The sequence below is a fragment of the Paralichthys olivaceus genome, chromosome 6, assembly GCF_024713975.1.
Source record: "Paralichthys olivaceus isolate ysfri-2021 chromosome 6, ASM2471397v2, whole genome shotgun sequence".
Classification (NCBI taxonomy): domain Eukaryota; kingdom Metazoa; phylum Chordata; class Actinopteri; order Pleuronectiformes; family Paralichthyidae; genus Paralichthys; species Paralichthys olivaceus.
Genome location: NC_091098.1, coordinates 23,527,969 through 23,541,087, shown reverse-complemented (window position 1 = coordinate 23,541,087; position 13,119 = coordinate 23,527,969).

Here is a 13,119-nt window from a genome sequence, read left to right as displayed (position 1 = left end):
TTAAACTAATCAATATGTCTCCATAGAAACACACTTTAAACCATGCATTATATATATTAATAATACACTTTTTTAATATAGCACTGTCTAAAAATGCATTTTACAAAGTGCTTTGACAAAGCAAGAAAAGTAAATATAAGAGAAATAAGGTTTTGCAGGATGCAACGTGACAAGAGACCACATTTAGATCAGAAACAAAGTAGTGTTCAAATTAGATAAAAAAATATAGAGCTATGTTTTTGGTTTGTAGTTTTAGGTGACGTTTTCCTCATTTAAGTTGAGTATGTTTTTATTGCTCAGCGGACACTCAGCTGTAACACAAAATAGATAACAACATTTTGGTTATGCTCAGTTTCCCTTTGATTCACCAAGTCTTTCTGAGAATAGTTTAACAAAGTTTCCTTCAAAATACAACTGTACTCTGCACTGGGTAAATTAAAGTCTGAATGTTTGTAGAACAATTACACTTCTCATATCCCACATTAAACGTGGTGCTTTATATGCAAAGAATCCTATTTCTCTGTATGTATTTATGCTACACATCTTAAATATAATCCTAAATCCTAACCCTAACCCTCATTGCGAGCCTTTGCAGCACGAGGTTATTCACCCTATGGTGAATAAGGGTTAGGCTTGCAATGAGGGTTAGGGTTAGGGTTGTGGTTAGGGTTAGGGTTAGGGTTGTGATTAGGGTTAGGGAAGAATGCCCATTGGAGATCAAGATATTCTTCAATAACTTTCTTTCTGAAGGTCATAGAGACTTGGAAGTTGGTTCCATCTCCACTAATGTGGGTATGCCCGATGCATTGGTACCACCCCCGAGCTCCTACGACCTTTGGAAGGGTTAGGGTTAGGGTTGTGATCAGTGTTTGTTTTTTGGGTTGTGATTAGGGTTAGGTTTAGGAATGAAAACCCATTGGAGATCAAGATATTCTTCAATAACTTTTTTTCTGAAGGTCATAGAGACTTGGAAGTTGGTTCCATCTCCACTAATGTGGCTATGCCCGATCCATTGGGACCATCACCGAGCTTCTACGACCTTCGGAAATGGTGAAACCACCAAATCTCCCAAAAAAAGTACGAGATATTTTTGAATAACTTTTTTTCTGAAAGTCACAGAGACTTGGGCATTTCGGGATTAATGAAGGGTAGCCTGCCACGCGACCACACCGAATTTCAGCACGTTTCGAGCAAGCAGCGCAAAGTTATTCATCCTATGGTGAATAAGGGTTAGGCTTGCAATGAGGGTTAGGGTTAGGGTTAGGGTTGTGGTTAGGGTTAGGGTTGTGATTAGGGTTAGGGAAGAATGCCCATTGGAGATCAAGATATTCTTCAATAACTTTCTTTCTGAAGGTCATAGAGACTTGGAAGTTGGTTCCATCTCCACTAATGTGGGTATGCCCGATCCATTGGTACCACCCCCGAGCTCCTACGACCTTTGGAAGGGTTAGGGTTAAGGTTGTGATCAGTGTTTGATTTTTGGGTTGTGATTAGGGTTAGGGTTAGGAATGAAAACCCATTGGAGATCAAGATATTCTTCAATAACTTTTTTTCTGAAGGTCATAGAGACTTGGAAGTTGGTTCCATCTCCACTAATGTGACTATGCCCGATCCATTGGGACCATCCCCGAGCTTCTACGACCTTCGGAAATGGTGAAACCACCAAATCTCCCCAAAAAAGTACGAGATATTTTTGAATAACTTTTTTTCTGAAAGTCATAGAGACTTGGGCATTTCTGGATTAATGAAGGGTAGCCTGCCACGCGACCACACCGAATTTCAGCACGTTTCGAGCAAGCAGCGCGAAGTTATTCACCCTATGGTGAATAAGGGTTAGGCTTGCAATGAGGGTTAGGGTTAGGGTTAGGGTTGTGGTTAGGGTTAGGGTTAGGGTTGTGATTAGGGTTAGGGAAGAATGCCCATTGGAGATCAAGATATTCTTCAATAACTTTCTTTCTGAAGGTCATAGAGACTTGGAAGTTGGTTCCATCTCCACTAATGTGGGTATGCCCGATCCATTGGTACCACCCCCGAGCTCCTACGACCTTTGGAAGGGTTAGGGTTAAGGTTGTGATCAGTGTTTGATTTTTGGGTTGTGATTAGGGTTAGGGTTAGGAATGAAAACCCATTGGAGATCAAGATATTCTTCAATAACTTTTTTTCTGAAGGTCATAAAGACTTGGAAGTTGGTTCCATCTCCACTAATGTGGGTATGCCCGATCCATTGGTACCACCCCCGAGCTCCTACGACCTTTGGAAGGGTTAGGGTTAAGGTTGTGATCAGTGTTTGATTTTTGGGTTGTGATTAGGGTTAGGGTTAGGAATGAAAACCCATTGGAGATCAAGATATTCTTCAATAACTTTTTTTCTGAAGGTCATAGAGACTTGGAAGTTGGTTCCATCTCCACTAATGTGGCTATGCCCGATCCATTGGGACCATCCCCGAGCTTCTACGACCTTCGGAAATGGTGAAACCACCAAATCTCCCCAAAAAAGTACGAGATATTTTTGAATAACTTTTTTTCTGAAAGTCATAGAGACTTGGGCATTTCGGGATTACTGAAGGGTAGCCTGCCACGCGACCACACCGAATTTCAGCACGTTTCGAGCAAGCAGCGCAAAGTTATTCACCCTATGGTGAATAAGGGTTAGGCTTGCAATGAGGGTTAGGGTTAGGGTTAGGGTTGTGGTTAGGGTTAGGGTTAGGGTTGTGATTAGGGTTAGGGAAGAATGCCCATTGGAGATCAAGATATTCTTCAATAACTTTCTTTCTGAAGGTCATAGAGACTTGGAAGTTGGTTCCATCTCCACTAATGTGGGTATGCCCGATCCATTGGTACCACCCCCGAGCTCCTACGACCTTTGGAAGGGTTAGGGTTAGGGTTGTGATCAGTGTTTGATTTTTGGGTTGTGATTAGGGTTAGGGTTAGGAATGAAAACCCATTGGAGATCAAGATATTCTTCAATAACTTTTTTTCTGAAGGTCATAGAGACTTGGAAGTTGGTTCCATCTCCACTAATGTGACTATGCCCGATCCATTGGGACCATCCCCGAGCTTCTACGACCTTCGGAAATGGTGAAACCACCAAATCTCCCCAAAAAAGTACGAGATATTTTTGAATAACTTTTTTTCTGAAAGTCATAGAGACTTGGGCATTTCGGGATTAATGAAGGGTAGCCTGCCACGCGACCACACCGAATTTCAGCACGTTTCGAGCAAGCAGCGCAAAGTTATTCACCCTATGGTGAATAAGGGTTAGGCTTGCAATGAGGGTTAGGGTTAGGGTTAGGGTTGTGGTTAGGGTTAGGGTTAGGGTTGTGATTAGGGTTAGGGAAGAATGCCCATTGGAGATCAAGATATTCTTCAATAACTTTCTTTCTGAAGGTCATAGAGACTTGGAAGTTGGTTCCATCTCCACTAATGTGGGTATGCCCGATCCATTGGTACCACCCCCGAGCTCCTACGACCTTTGGAAGGGTTAGGGTTAGGGTTGTGATCAGTGTTTGATTTTTGGGTTGTGATTAGGGTTAGGGTTAGGAATGAAAACCCATTGGAGATCAAGATATTCTTCAATAACTTTTTTTCTGAAGGTCATAGAGACTTGGAAGTTGGTTCCATCTCCACTAATGTGGCTATGCCCGATCCATTGGGACCATCCCCGAGCTTCTACGACCTTCGGAAATGGTGAAACCACCAAATCTCCCCAAAAAAGTACGAGATATTTTTGAATAACTTTTTTTCTGAAAGTCATAGAGACTTGGGCATTTCGGGATTAATGAAGGGTAGCCTGCCACGCGACCACACCGAATTTCAGCACGTTTCGAGCAAGCAGCGCAAAGTTATTCACCCTATGGTGAATAAGGGTTAGGCTTGCAATGAGGGTTAGGGTTAGGGTTAGGGTTGTGGTTAGGGTTAGGGTTAGGGTTGTGATTAGGGTTAGGGAAGAATGCCCATTGGAGATCAAGATATTCTTCAATAACTTTCTTTCTGAAGGTCATAGAGACTTGGAAGTTGGTTCCATCTCCACTAATGTGGGTATGCCCGATCCATTGGTACCACCCCCGAGCTCCTACGACCTTTGGAAGGGTTAGGGTTAGGGTTGTGATCAGTGTTTGATTTTTGGGTTGTGATTAGGGTTAGGGTTAGGAATGAAAACCCATTGGAGATCAAGATATTCTTCAATAACTTTTTTTCTGAAGGTCATAGAGACTTGGAAGTTGGTTCCATCTCCACTAATGTGGCTATGCCCGATCCATTGGGACCATCCCCGAGCTTCTACGACCTTCGGAAATGGTGAAACCACCAAATCTCCCCAAAAAAGTACGAGATATTTTTGAATAACTTTTTTTCTGAAAGTCATAGAGACTTGGGCATTTCGGGATTAATGAAGGGTAGCCTGCCACGCGACCACACCAAATTTCAGCACGTTTCGAGCAAGCAGCGCAAAGTTATTCACCCTATGGTGAATAAGGGTTAGGCTTGCAATGAGGGTTAGGGTTAGGGTTGTGGTTAGGGTTAGGGTTAGGGTTGTGATTAGGGTTAGGGAAGAATGCCCATTGGAGATCAAGATATTCTTCAATAACTTTCTTTCTGAAGGTCATAGAGACTTGGAAGTTGGTTCCATCTCCACTAATGTGGGTATGCCCGATCCATTGGTACCACCCCCGAGCTCCTACGACCTTTGGAAGGGTTAGGGTTAAGGTTGTGATCAGTGTTTGATTTTTGGGTTGTGATTAGGGTTAGGGTTAGGAATGAAAACCCATTGGAGATCAAGATATTCTTCAATAACTTTTTTTCTGAAGGTCATAGAGACTTGGAAGTTGGTTCCATCTCCACTAATGTGGCTATGCCCGATCCATTGGGACCATCCCCGAGCTTCTACGACCTTCGGAAATGGTGAAACCACCAAATCTCCCCAAAAAAGTACGAGATATTTTTGAATAACTTTTTTTCTGAAAGTCATAGAGACTTGGGCATTTCGGGATTAATGAAGGGTAGCCTGCCACGCGACCACACCGAATTTCAGCACGTTTCGAGCAAGCAGCGCAAAGTTATTCACCCTATGGTGAATAAGGGTTAGGCTTGCAATGAGGGTTAGGGTTGTGGTTAGGGTTAGGGTTAGGGTTGTGATTAGGGTTAGGGAAGAATGCCCATTGGAGATCAAGATATTCTTCAATAACTTTCTTTCTGAAGGTCATAGAGACTTGGAAGTTGGTTCCATCTCCACTAATGTGGGTATGCCCGATCCATTGGTACCACCCCCGAGCTCCTACGACCTTTGGAAGGGTTAGGGTTAGGGTTGTGATCAGTGTTTGATTTTTGGGTTGTGATTAGGGTTAGGGTTAGGAATGAAAACCCATTGGAGATCAAGATATTCTTCAATAACTTTTTTTCTGAAGGTCATAGAGACTTGGAAGTTGGTTCCATCTCCACTAATGTGGCTATGCCCGATCCATTGGGACCATCCCCGAGCTTCTACGACCTTCGGAAATGGTGAAACCACCAAATCTCCCCAAAAAAGTACGAGATATTTTTGAATAACTTTTTTTCTGAAAGTCATAGAGACTTGGGCATTTCGGGATTAATGAAGGGTAGCCTGCCACGCGACCACACCGAATTTCAGCACGTTTCGAGCAAGCAGCGCAAAGTTATTCACCCTATGGTGAATAAGGGTTAGGCTTGCAATGAGGGTTAGGGTTAGGGTTAGGGTTGTGGTTAGGGTTAGGGTTAGGGTTGTGATTAGGGTTAGGGAAGAATGCCCATTGGAGATCAAGATATTCTTCAATAACTTTCTTTCTGAAGGTCATAGAGACTTGGAAGTTGGTTCCATCTCCACTAATGTGGGTATGCCCGATCCATTGGTACCACCCCCGAGCTCCTACGACCTTTGGAAGGGTTAGGGTTAGGGTTGTGATCAGTGTTTGATTTTTGGGTTGTGATTAGGGTTAGGGTTAGGAATGAAAACCCATTGGAGATCAAGATATTCTTCAATAACTTTTTTTCTGAAGGTCATAGAGACTTGGAAGTTGGTTCCATCTCCACTAATGTGGCTATGCCCGATCCATTGGGACCATCCCCGAGCTTCTACGACCTTCGGAAATGGTGAAACCACCAAATCTCCCCAAAAAAGTACGAGATATTTTTGAATAACTTTTTTTCTGAAAGTCATAGAGACTTGGGCATTTCGGGATTAATGAAGGGTAGCCTGCCACGCGACCACACCGAATTTCAGCACGTTTCGAGCAAGCAGCGCAAAGTTATTCACCCTATGGTGAATAAGGGTTAGGCTTGCAATGAGGGTTAGGGTTAGGGTTAGGGTTGTGGTTAGGGTTAGGGTTAGGGTTGTGATTAGGGTTAGGGAAGAATGCCCATTGGAGATCAAGATATTCTTCAATAACTTTCTTTCTGAAGGTCATAGAGACTTGGAAGTTGGTTCCATCTCCACTAATGTGGGTATGCCCGATCCATTGGTACCACCCCCGAGCTCCTACGACCTTTGGAAGGGTTAGGGTTAAGGTTGTGATCAGTGTTTGATTTTTGGGTTGTGATTAGGGTTAGGGTTAGGAATGAAAACCCATTGGAGATCAAGATATTCTTCAATAACTTTTTTTCTGAAGGTCATAGAGACTTGGAAGTTGGTTCCATCTCCACTAATGTGGCTATGCCCGATCCATTGGGACCATCCCCGAGCTTCTACGACCTTCGGAAATGGTGAAACCACCAAATCTCCCCAAAAAAGTACGAGATATTTTTGAATAACTTTTTTTCTGAAAGTCATAGAGACTTGGGCATTTCGGGATTAATGAAGGGTAGCCTGCCACGCGACCACACCGAATTTCAGCACGTTTCGAGCAAGCAGCGCAAAGTTATTCACCCTATGGTGAATAAGGGTTAGGCTTGCAATGAGGGTTAGGGTTAGGGTTAGGGTTGTGGTTAGGGTTAGGGTTAGGGTTGTGATTAGGGTTAGGGAAGAATGCCCATTGGAGATCAAGATATTCTTCAATAACTTTCTTTCTGAAGGTCATAGAGACTTGGAAGTTGGTTCCATCTCCACTAATGTGAGTATGCCCGATCCATTGGTACCACCCCCGAGCTCCTACGACCTTTGGAAGGGTTAGGGTTAAGGTTGTGATCAGTGTTTGATTTTTGGGTTGTGATTAGGGTTAGGGTTAGGAATGAAAACCCATTGGAGATCAAGATATTCTTCAATAACTTTTTTTCTGAAGGTCATAGAGACTTGGAAGTTGGTTCCATCTCCACTAATGTGGCTATGCCCGATCCATTGGGACCATCCCCGAGCTTCTACGACCTTCGGAAATGGTGAAACCACCAAATCTCCCCAAAAAAGTACGAGATATTTTTGAATAACTTTTTTTCTGAAAGTCATAGAGACTTGGGCATTTCGGGATTAATGAAGGGTAGCCTGCCACGCGACCACACCGAATTTCAGCACGTTTCGAGCAAGCAGCGCAAAGTTATTCACCCTATGGTGAATAAGGGTTAGGCTTGCAATGAGGGTTAGGGTTAGGGTTGTGGTTAGGGTTAGGGTTAGGGTTGTGATTAGGGTTAGGGAAGAATGCCCATTGGAGATCAAGATATTCTTCAATAACTTTCTTTCTGAAGGTCATAGAGACTTGGAAGTTGGTTCCATCTCCACTAATGTGGGTATGCCCGATCCATTGGTACCACCCCCGAGCTCCTACGACCTTTGGAAGGGTTAGGGTTAAGGTTGTGATCAGTGTTTGATTTTTGGGTTGTGATTAGGGTTAGGGTTAGGAATGAAAACCCATTGGAGATCAAGATATTCTTCAATAACTTTTTTTCTGAAGGTCATAGAGACTTGGAAGTTGGTTCCATCTCCACTAATGTGGCTATGCCCGATCCATTGGGACCATCCCCGAGCTTCTACGACCTTCGGAAATGGTGAAACCACCAAATCTCCCCAAAAAAGTACGAGATATTTTTGAATAACTTTTTTTCTGAAAGTCATAGAGACTTGGGCATTTCGGGATTAATGAAGGGTAGCCTGCCACGCGACCACACCGAATTTCAGCACGTTTCGAGCAAGCAGCGCAAAGTTATTCACCCTATGGTGAATAAGGGTTAGGCTTGCAATGAGGGTTAGGGTTAGGGTTAGGGTTGTGGTTAGGGTTAGGGTTAGGGTTGTGATTAGGGTTAGGGAAGAATGCCCATTGGAGATCAAGATATTCTTCAATAACTTTCTTTCTGAAGGTCATAGAGACTTGGAAGTTGGTTCCATCTCCACTAATGTGGGTATGCCCGATCCATTGGTACCACCCCCGAGCTCCTACGACCTTTGGAAGGGTTAGGGTTAGGGTTGTGATCAGTGTTTGATTTTTGGGTTGTGATTAGGGTTAGGGTTAGGAATGAAAACCCATTGGAGATCAAGATATTCTTCAATAACTTTTTTTCTGAAGGTCATAGAGACTTGGAAGTTGGTTCCATCTCCACTAATGTGGCTATGCCCGATCCATTGGGACCATCCCCGAGCTTCTACGACCTTCGGAAATGGTGAAACCACCAAATCTCCCCAAAAAAGTACGAGATATTTTTGAATAACTTTTTTTCTGAAAGTCATAGAGACTTGGGCATTTCGGGATTAATGAAGGGTAGCCTGCCACGCGACCACACCGAATTTCAGCACGTTTCGAGCAAGCAGCGCAAAGTTATTCACCCTATGGTGAATAAGGGTTAGGCTTGCAATGAGGGTTAGGGTTAGGGTTAGGGTTGTGGTTAGGGTTAGGGTTAGGGTTGTGATTAGGGTTAGGGAAGAATGCCCATTGGAGATCAAGATATTCTTCAATAACTTTCTTTCTGAAGGTCATAGAGACTTGGAAGTTGGTTCCATCTCCACTAATGTGGGTATGCCCGATCCATTGGTACCACCCCCGAGCTCCTACGACCTTTGGAAGGGTTAGGGTTAAGGTTGTGATCAGTGTTTGATTTTTGGGTTGTGATTAGGGTTAGGGTTAGGAATGAAAACCCATTGGAGATCAAGATATTCTTCAATAACTTTTTTTCTGAAGGTCATAGAGACTTGGAAGTTGGTTCCATCTCCACTAATGTGGCTATGCCCGATCCATTGGGACCATCCCCGAGCTTCTACGACCTTCGGAAATGGTGAAACCACCAAATCTCCCCAAAAAAGTACGAGATATTTTTGAATAACTTTTTTTCTGAAAGTCATAGAGACTTGGGCATTTCGGGATTAATGAAGGGTAGCCTGCCACGCGACCACACCGAATTTCAGCACGTTTCGAGCAAGCAGCGCAAAGTTATTCACCCTATGGTGAATAAGGGTTAGGCTTGCAATGAGGGTTAGGGTTAGGGTTAGGGTTGTGGTTAGGGTTAGGGTTAGGGTTGTGATTAGGGTTAGGGAAGAATGCCCATTGGAGATCAAGATATTCTTCAATAACTTTCTTTCTGAAGGTCATAGAGACTTGGAAGTTGGTTCCATCTCCACTAATGTGGGTATGCCCGATCCATTGGTACCACCCCCGAGCTCCTACGACCTTTGGAAGGGTTAGGGTTAAGGTTGTGATCAGTGTTTGATTTTTGGGTTGTGATTAGGGTTAGGGTTAGGAATGAAAACCCATTGGAGATCAAGATATTCTTCAATAACTTTTTTTCTGAAGGTCATAGAGACTTGGAAGTTGGTTCCATCTCCACTAATGTGGCTATGCCCGATCCATTGGGACCATCCCCGAGCTTCTACGACCTTCGGAAATGGTGAAACCACCAAATCTCCCCAAAAAAGTACGAGATATTTTTGAATAACTTTTTTTCTGAAAGTCATAGAGACTTGGGCATTTCGGGATTAATGAAGGGTAGCCTGCCACGCGACCACACCGAATTTCAGCACGTTTCGAGCAAGCAGCGCAAAGTTATTCACCCTATGGTGAATAAGGGTTAGGCTTGCAATGAGGGTTAGGGTTAGGGTTAGGGTTGTGGTTAGGGTTAGGGTTAGGGTTGTGATTAGGGTTAGGGAAGAATGCCCATTGGAGATCAAGATATTCTTCAATAACTTTCTTTCTGAAGGTCATAGAGACTTGGAAGTTGGTTCCATCTCCACTAATGTGGGTATGCCCGATCCATTGGTACCACCCCCGAGCTCCTACGACCTTTGGAAGGGTTAGGGTTAAGGTTGTGATCAGTGTTTGATTTTTGGGTTGTGATTAGGGTTAGGGTTAGGAATGAAAACCCATTGGAGATCAAGATATTCTTCAATAACTTTTTTTCTGAAGGTCATAGAGACTTGGAAGTTGGTTCCATCTCCACTAATGTGGCTATGCCCGATCCATTGGGACCATCCCCGAGCTTCTACGACCTTCGGAAATGGTGAAACCACCAAATCTCCCCAAAAAAGTACGAGATATTTTTGAATAACTTTTTTTCTGAAAGTCATAGAGACTTGGGCATTTCGGGATTAATGAAGGGTAGCCTGCCACGCGACCACACCGAATTTCAGCACGTTTCGAGCAAGCAGCGCAAAGTTATTCACCCTATGGTGAATAAGGGTTAGGCTTGCAATGAGGGTTAGGGTTAGGGTTGTGGTTAGGGTTAGGGTTAGGGTTGTGATTAGGGTTAGGGAAGAATGCCCATTGGAGATCAAGATATTCTTCAATAACTTTCTTTCTGAAGGTCATAGAGACTTGGAAGTTGGTTCCATCTCCACTAATGTGGGTATGCCCGATCCATTGGTACCACCCCCGAGCTCCTACGACCTTTGGAAGGGTTAGGGTTAAGGTTGTGATCAGTGTTTGATTTTTGGGTTGTGATTAGGGTTAGGGTTAGGAATGAAAACCCATTGGAGATCAAGATATTCTTCAATAACTTTTTTTCTGAAGGTCATAGAGACTTGGAAGTTGGTTCCATCTCCACTAATGTGGCTATGCCCGATCCATTGGGACCATCCCCGAGCTTCTACGACCTTCGGAAATGGTGAAACCACCAAATCTCCCCAAAAAAGTACGAGATATTTTTGAATAACTTTTTTTCTGAAAGTCATAGAGACTTGGGCATTTCGGGATTAATGAAGGGTAGCCTGCCACGCGACCACACCGAATTTCAGCACGTTTCGAGCAAGCAGCGCAAAGTTATTCACCCTATGGTGAATAAGGGTTAGGCTTGCAATGAGGGTTAGGGTTAGGGTTGTGGTTAGGGTTAGGGTTAGGGTTGTGATTAGGGTTAGGGAAGAATGCCCATTGGAGATCAAGATATTCTTCAATAACTTTCTTTCTGAAGGTCATAGAGACTTGGAAGTTGGTTCCATCTCCACTAATGTGGGTATGCCCGATCCATTGGTACCACCCCCGAGCTCCTACGACCTTTGGAAGGGTTAGGGTTAAGGTTGTGATCAGTGTTTGATTTTTGGGTTGTGATTAGGGTTAGGGTTAGGAATGAAAACCCATTGGAGATCAAGATATTCTTCAATAACTTTTTTTCTGAAGGTCATAGAGACTTGGAAGTTGGTTCCATCTCCACTAATGTGGCTATGCCCGATCCATTGGGACCATCCCCGAGCTTCTACGACCTTCGGAAATGGTGAAACCACCAAATCTCCCCAAAAAAGTACGAGATATTTTTGAATAACTTTTTTTCTGAAAGTCATAGAGACTTGGGCATTTCGGGATTAATGAAGGGTAGCCTGCCACGCGACCACACCGAATTTCAGCACGTTTCGAGCAAGCAGCGCAAAGTTATTCACCCTATGGTGAATAAGGGTTAGGCTTGCAATGAGGGTTAGGGTTAGGGTTAGGGTTGTGATTAGGGTTAGGGAAGAATGCCCATTGGAGATCAAGATATTCTTCAATAACTTTCTTTCTGAAGGTCATAGAGACTTGGAAGTTGGTTCCATCTCCACTAATGTGGGTATGCCCGATCCATTGGTACCACCCCCGAGCTCCTACGACCTTTGGAAGGGTTAGGGTTAGGGTTGTGATCAGTGTTTGATTTTTGGGTTGTGATTAGGGTTAGGGTTAGGAATGAAAACCCATTGGAGATCAAGATATTCTTCAATAACTTTTTTTCTGAAGGTCATAGAGACTTGGAAGTTGGTTCCATCTCCACTAATGTGGCTATGCCCGATCCATTGGGACCATCCCCGAGCTTCTACGACCTTCGGAAATGGTGAAACCACCAAATCTCCCCAAAAAAGTACGAGATATTTTTGAATAACTTTTTTTCTGAAAGTCATAGAGACTTGGGCATTTCGGGATTAATGAAGGGTAGCCTGCCACGCGACCACACCGAATTTCAGCACGTTTCGAGCAAGCAGCGCAAAGTTATTCACCCTATGGTGAATAAGGGTTAGGCTTGCAATGAGGGTTAGGGTTAGGGTTAGGGTTGTGGTTAGGGTTAGGGTTAGGGTTGTGATTAGGGTTAGGGAAGAATGCCCATTGGAGATCAAGATATTCTTCAATAACTTTCTTTCTGAAGGTCATAGAGACTTGGAAGTTGGTTCCATCTCCACTAATGTGGGTATACCCGATCCATTGGTACCACCCCCGAGCTCCTACGACCTTTGGAAGGGTTAGGGTTAGGGTTAGGGTTGTGATCAGTGTTTGATTTTTGGGTTGTGATTAGGGTTAGGGTTAGGAATGAAAACCCATTGGAGATCAAGATATTCTTCAATAACTTTTTTTCTGAAGGTCATAGAGACTTGGAAGTTGGTTCCATCTCCACTAATGTGGCTATGCCCGATCCATTGGGACCATCCCCGAGCTTCTACGACCTTCGGAAATGGTGAAACCACCAAATCTCCCAAAAAAAGTACGAGATATTTTTGAATAACTTTTTTTCTGAAAGTCATAGAGACTTGGGCATTTCGGGATTAATGAAGGGTAGCCTGCCACGCGACCACACCGAATTTCAGCACGTTTCGAGCAAGCAGCGCAAAGTTATTCACCCTATGGTGAATAAGGGTTAGGCTTGCAATGAGGGTTAGGGTTAGGGTTAGGGTTGTGGTTAGGGTTAGGGTTAGGGTTGTGATTAGGGTTAGGGAAGAATGCCCATTGGAGATCAAGATATTCTTCAATAACTTTCTTTCTGAAGGTCATAGAGACTTGGAAGTTGGTTCCATCTCCACTAATGTGGG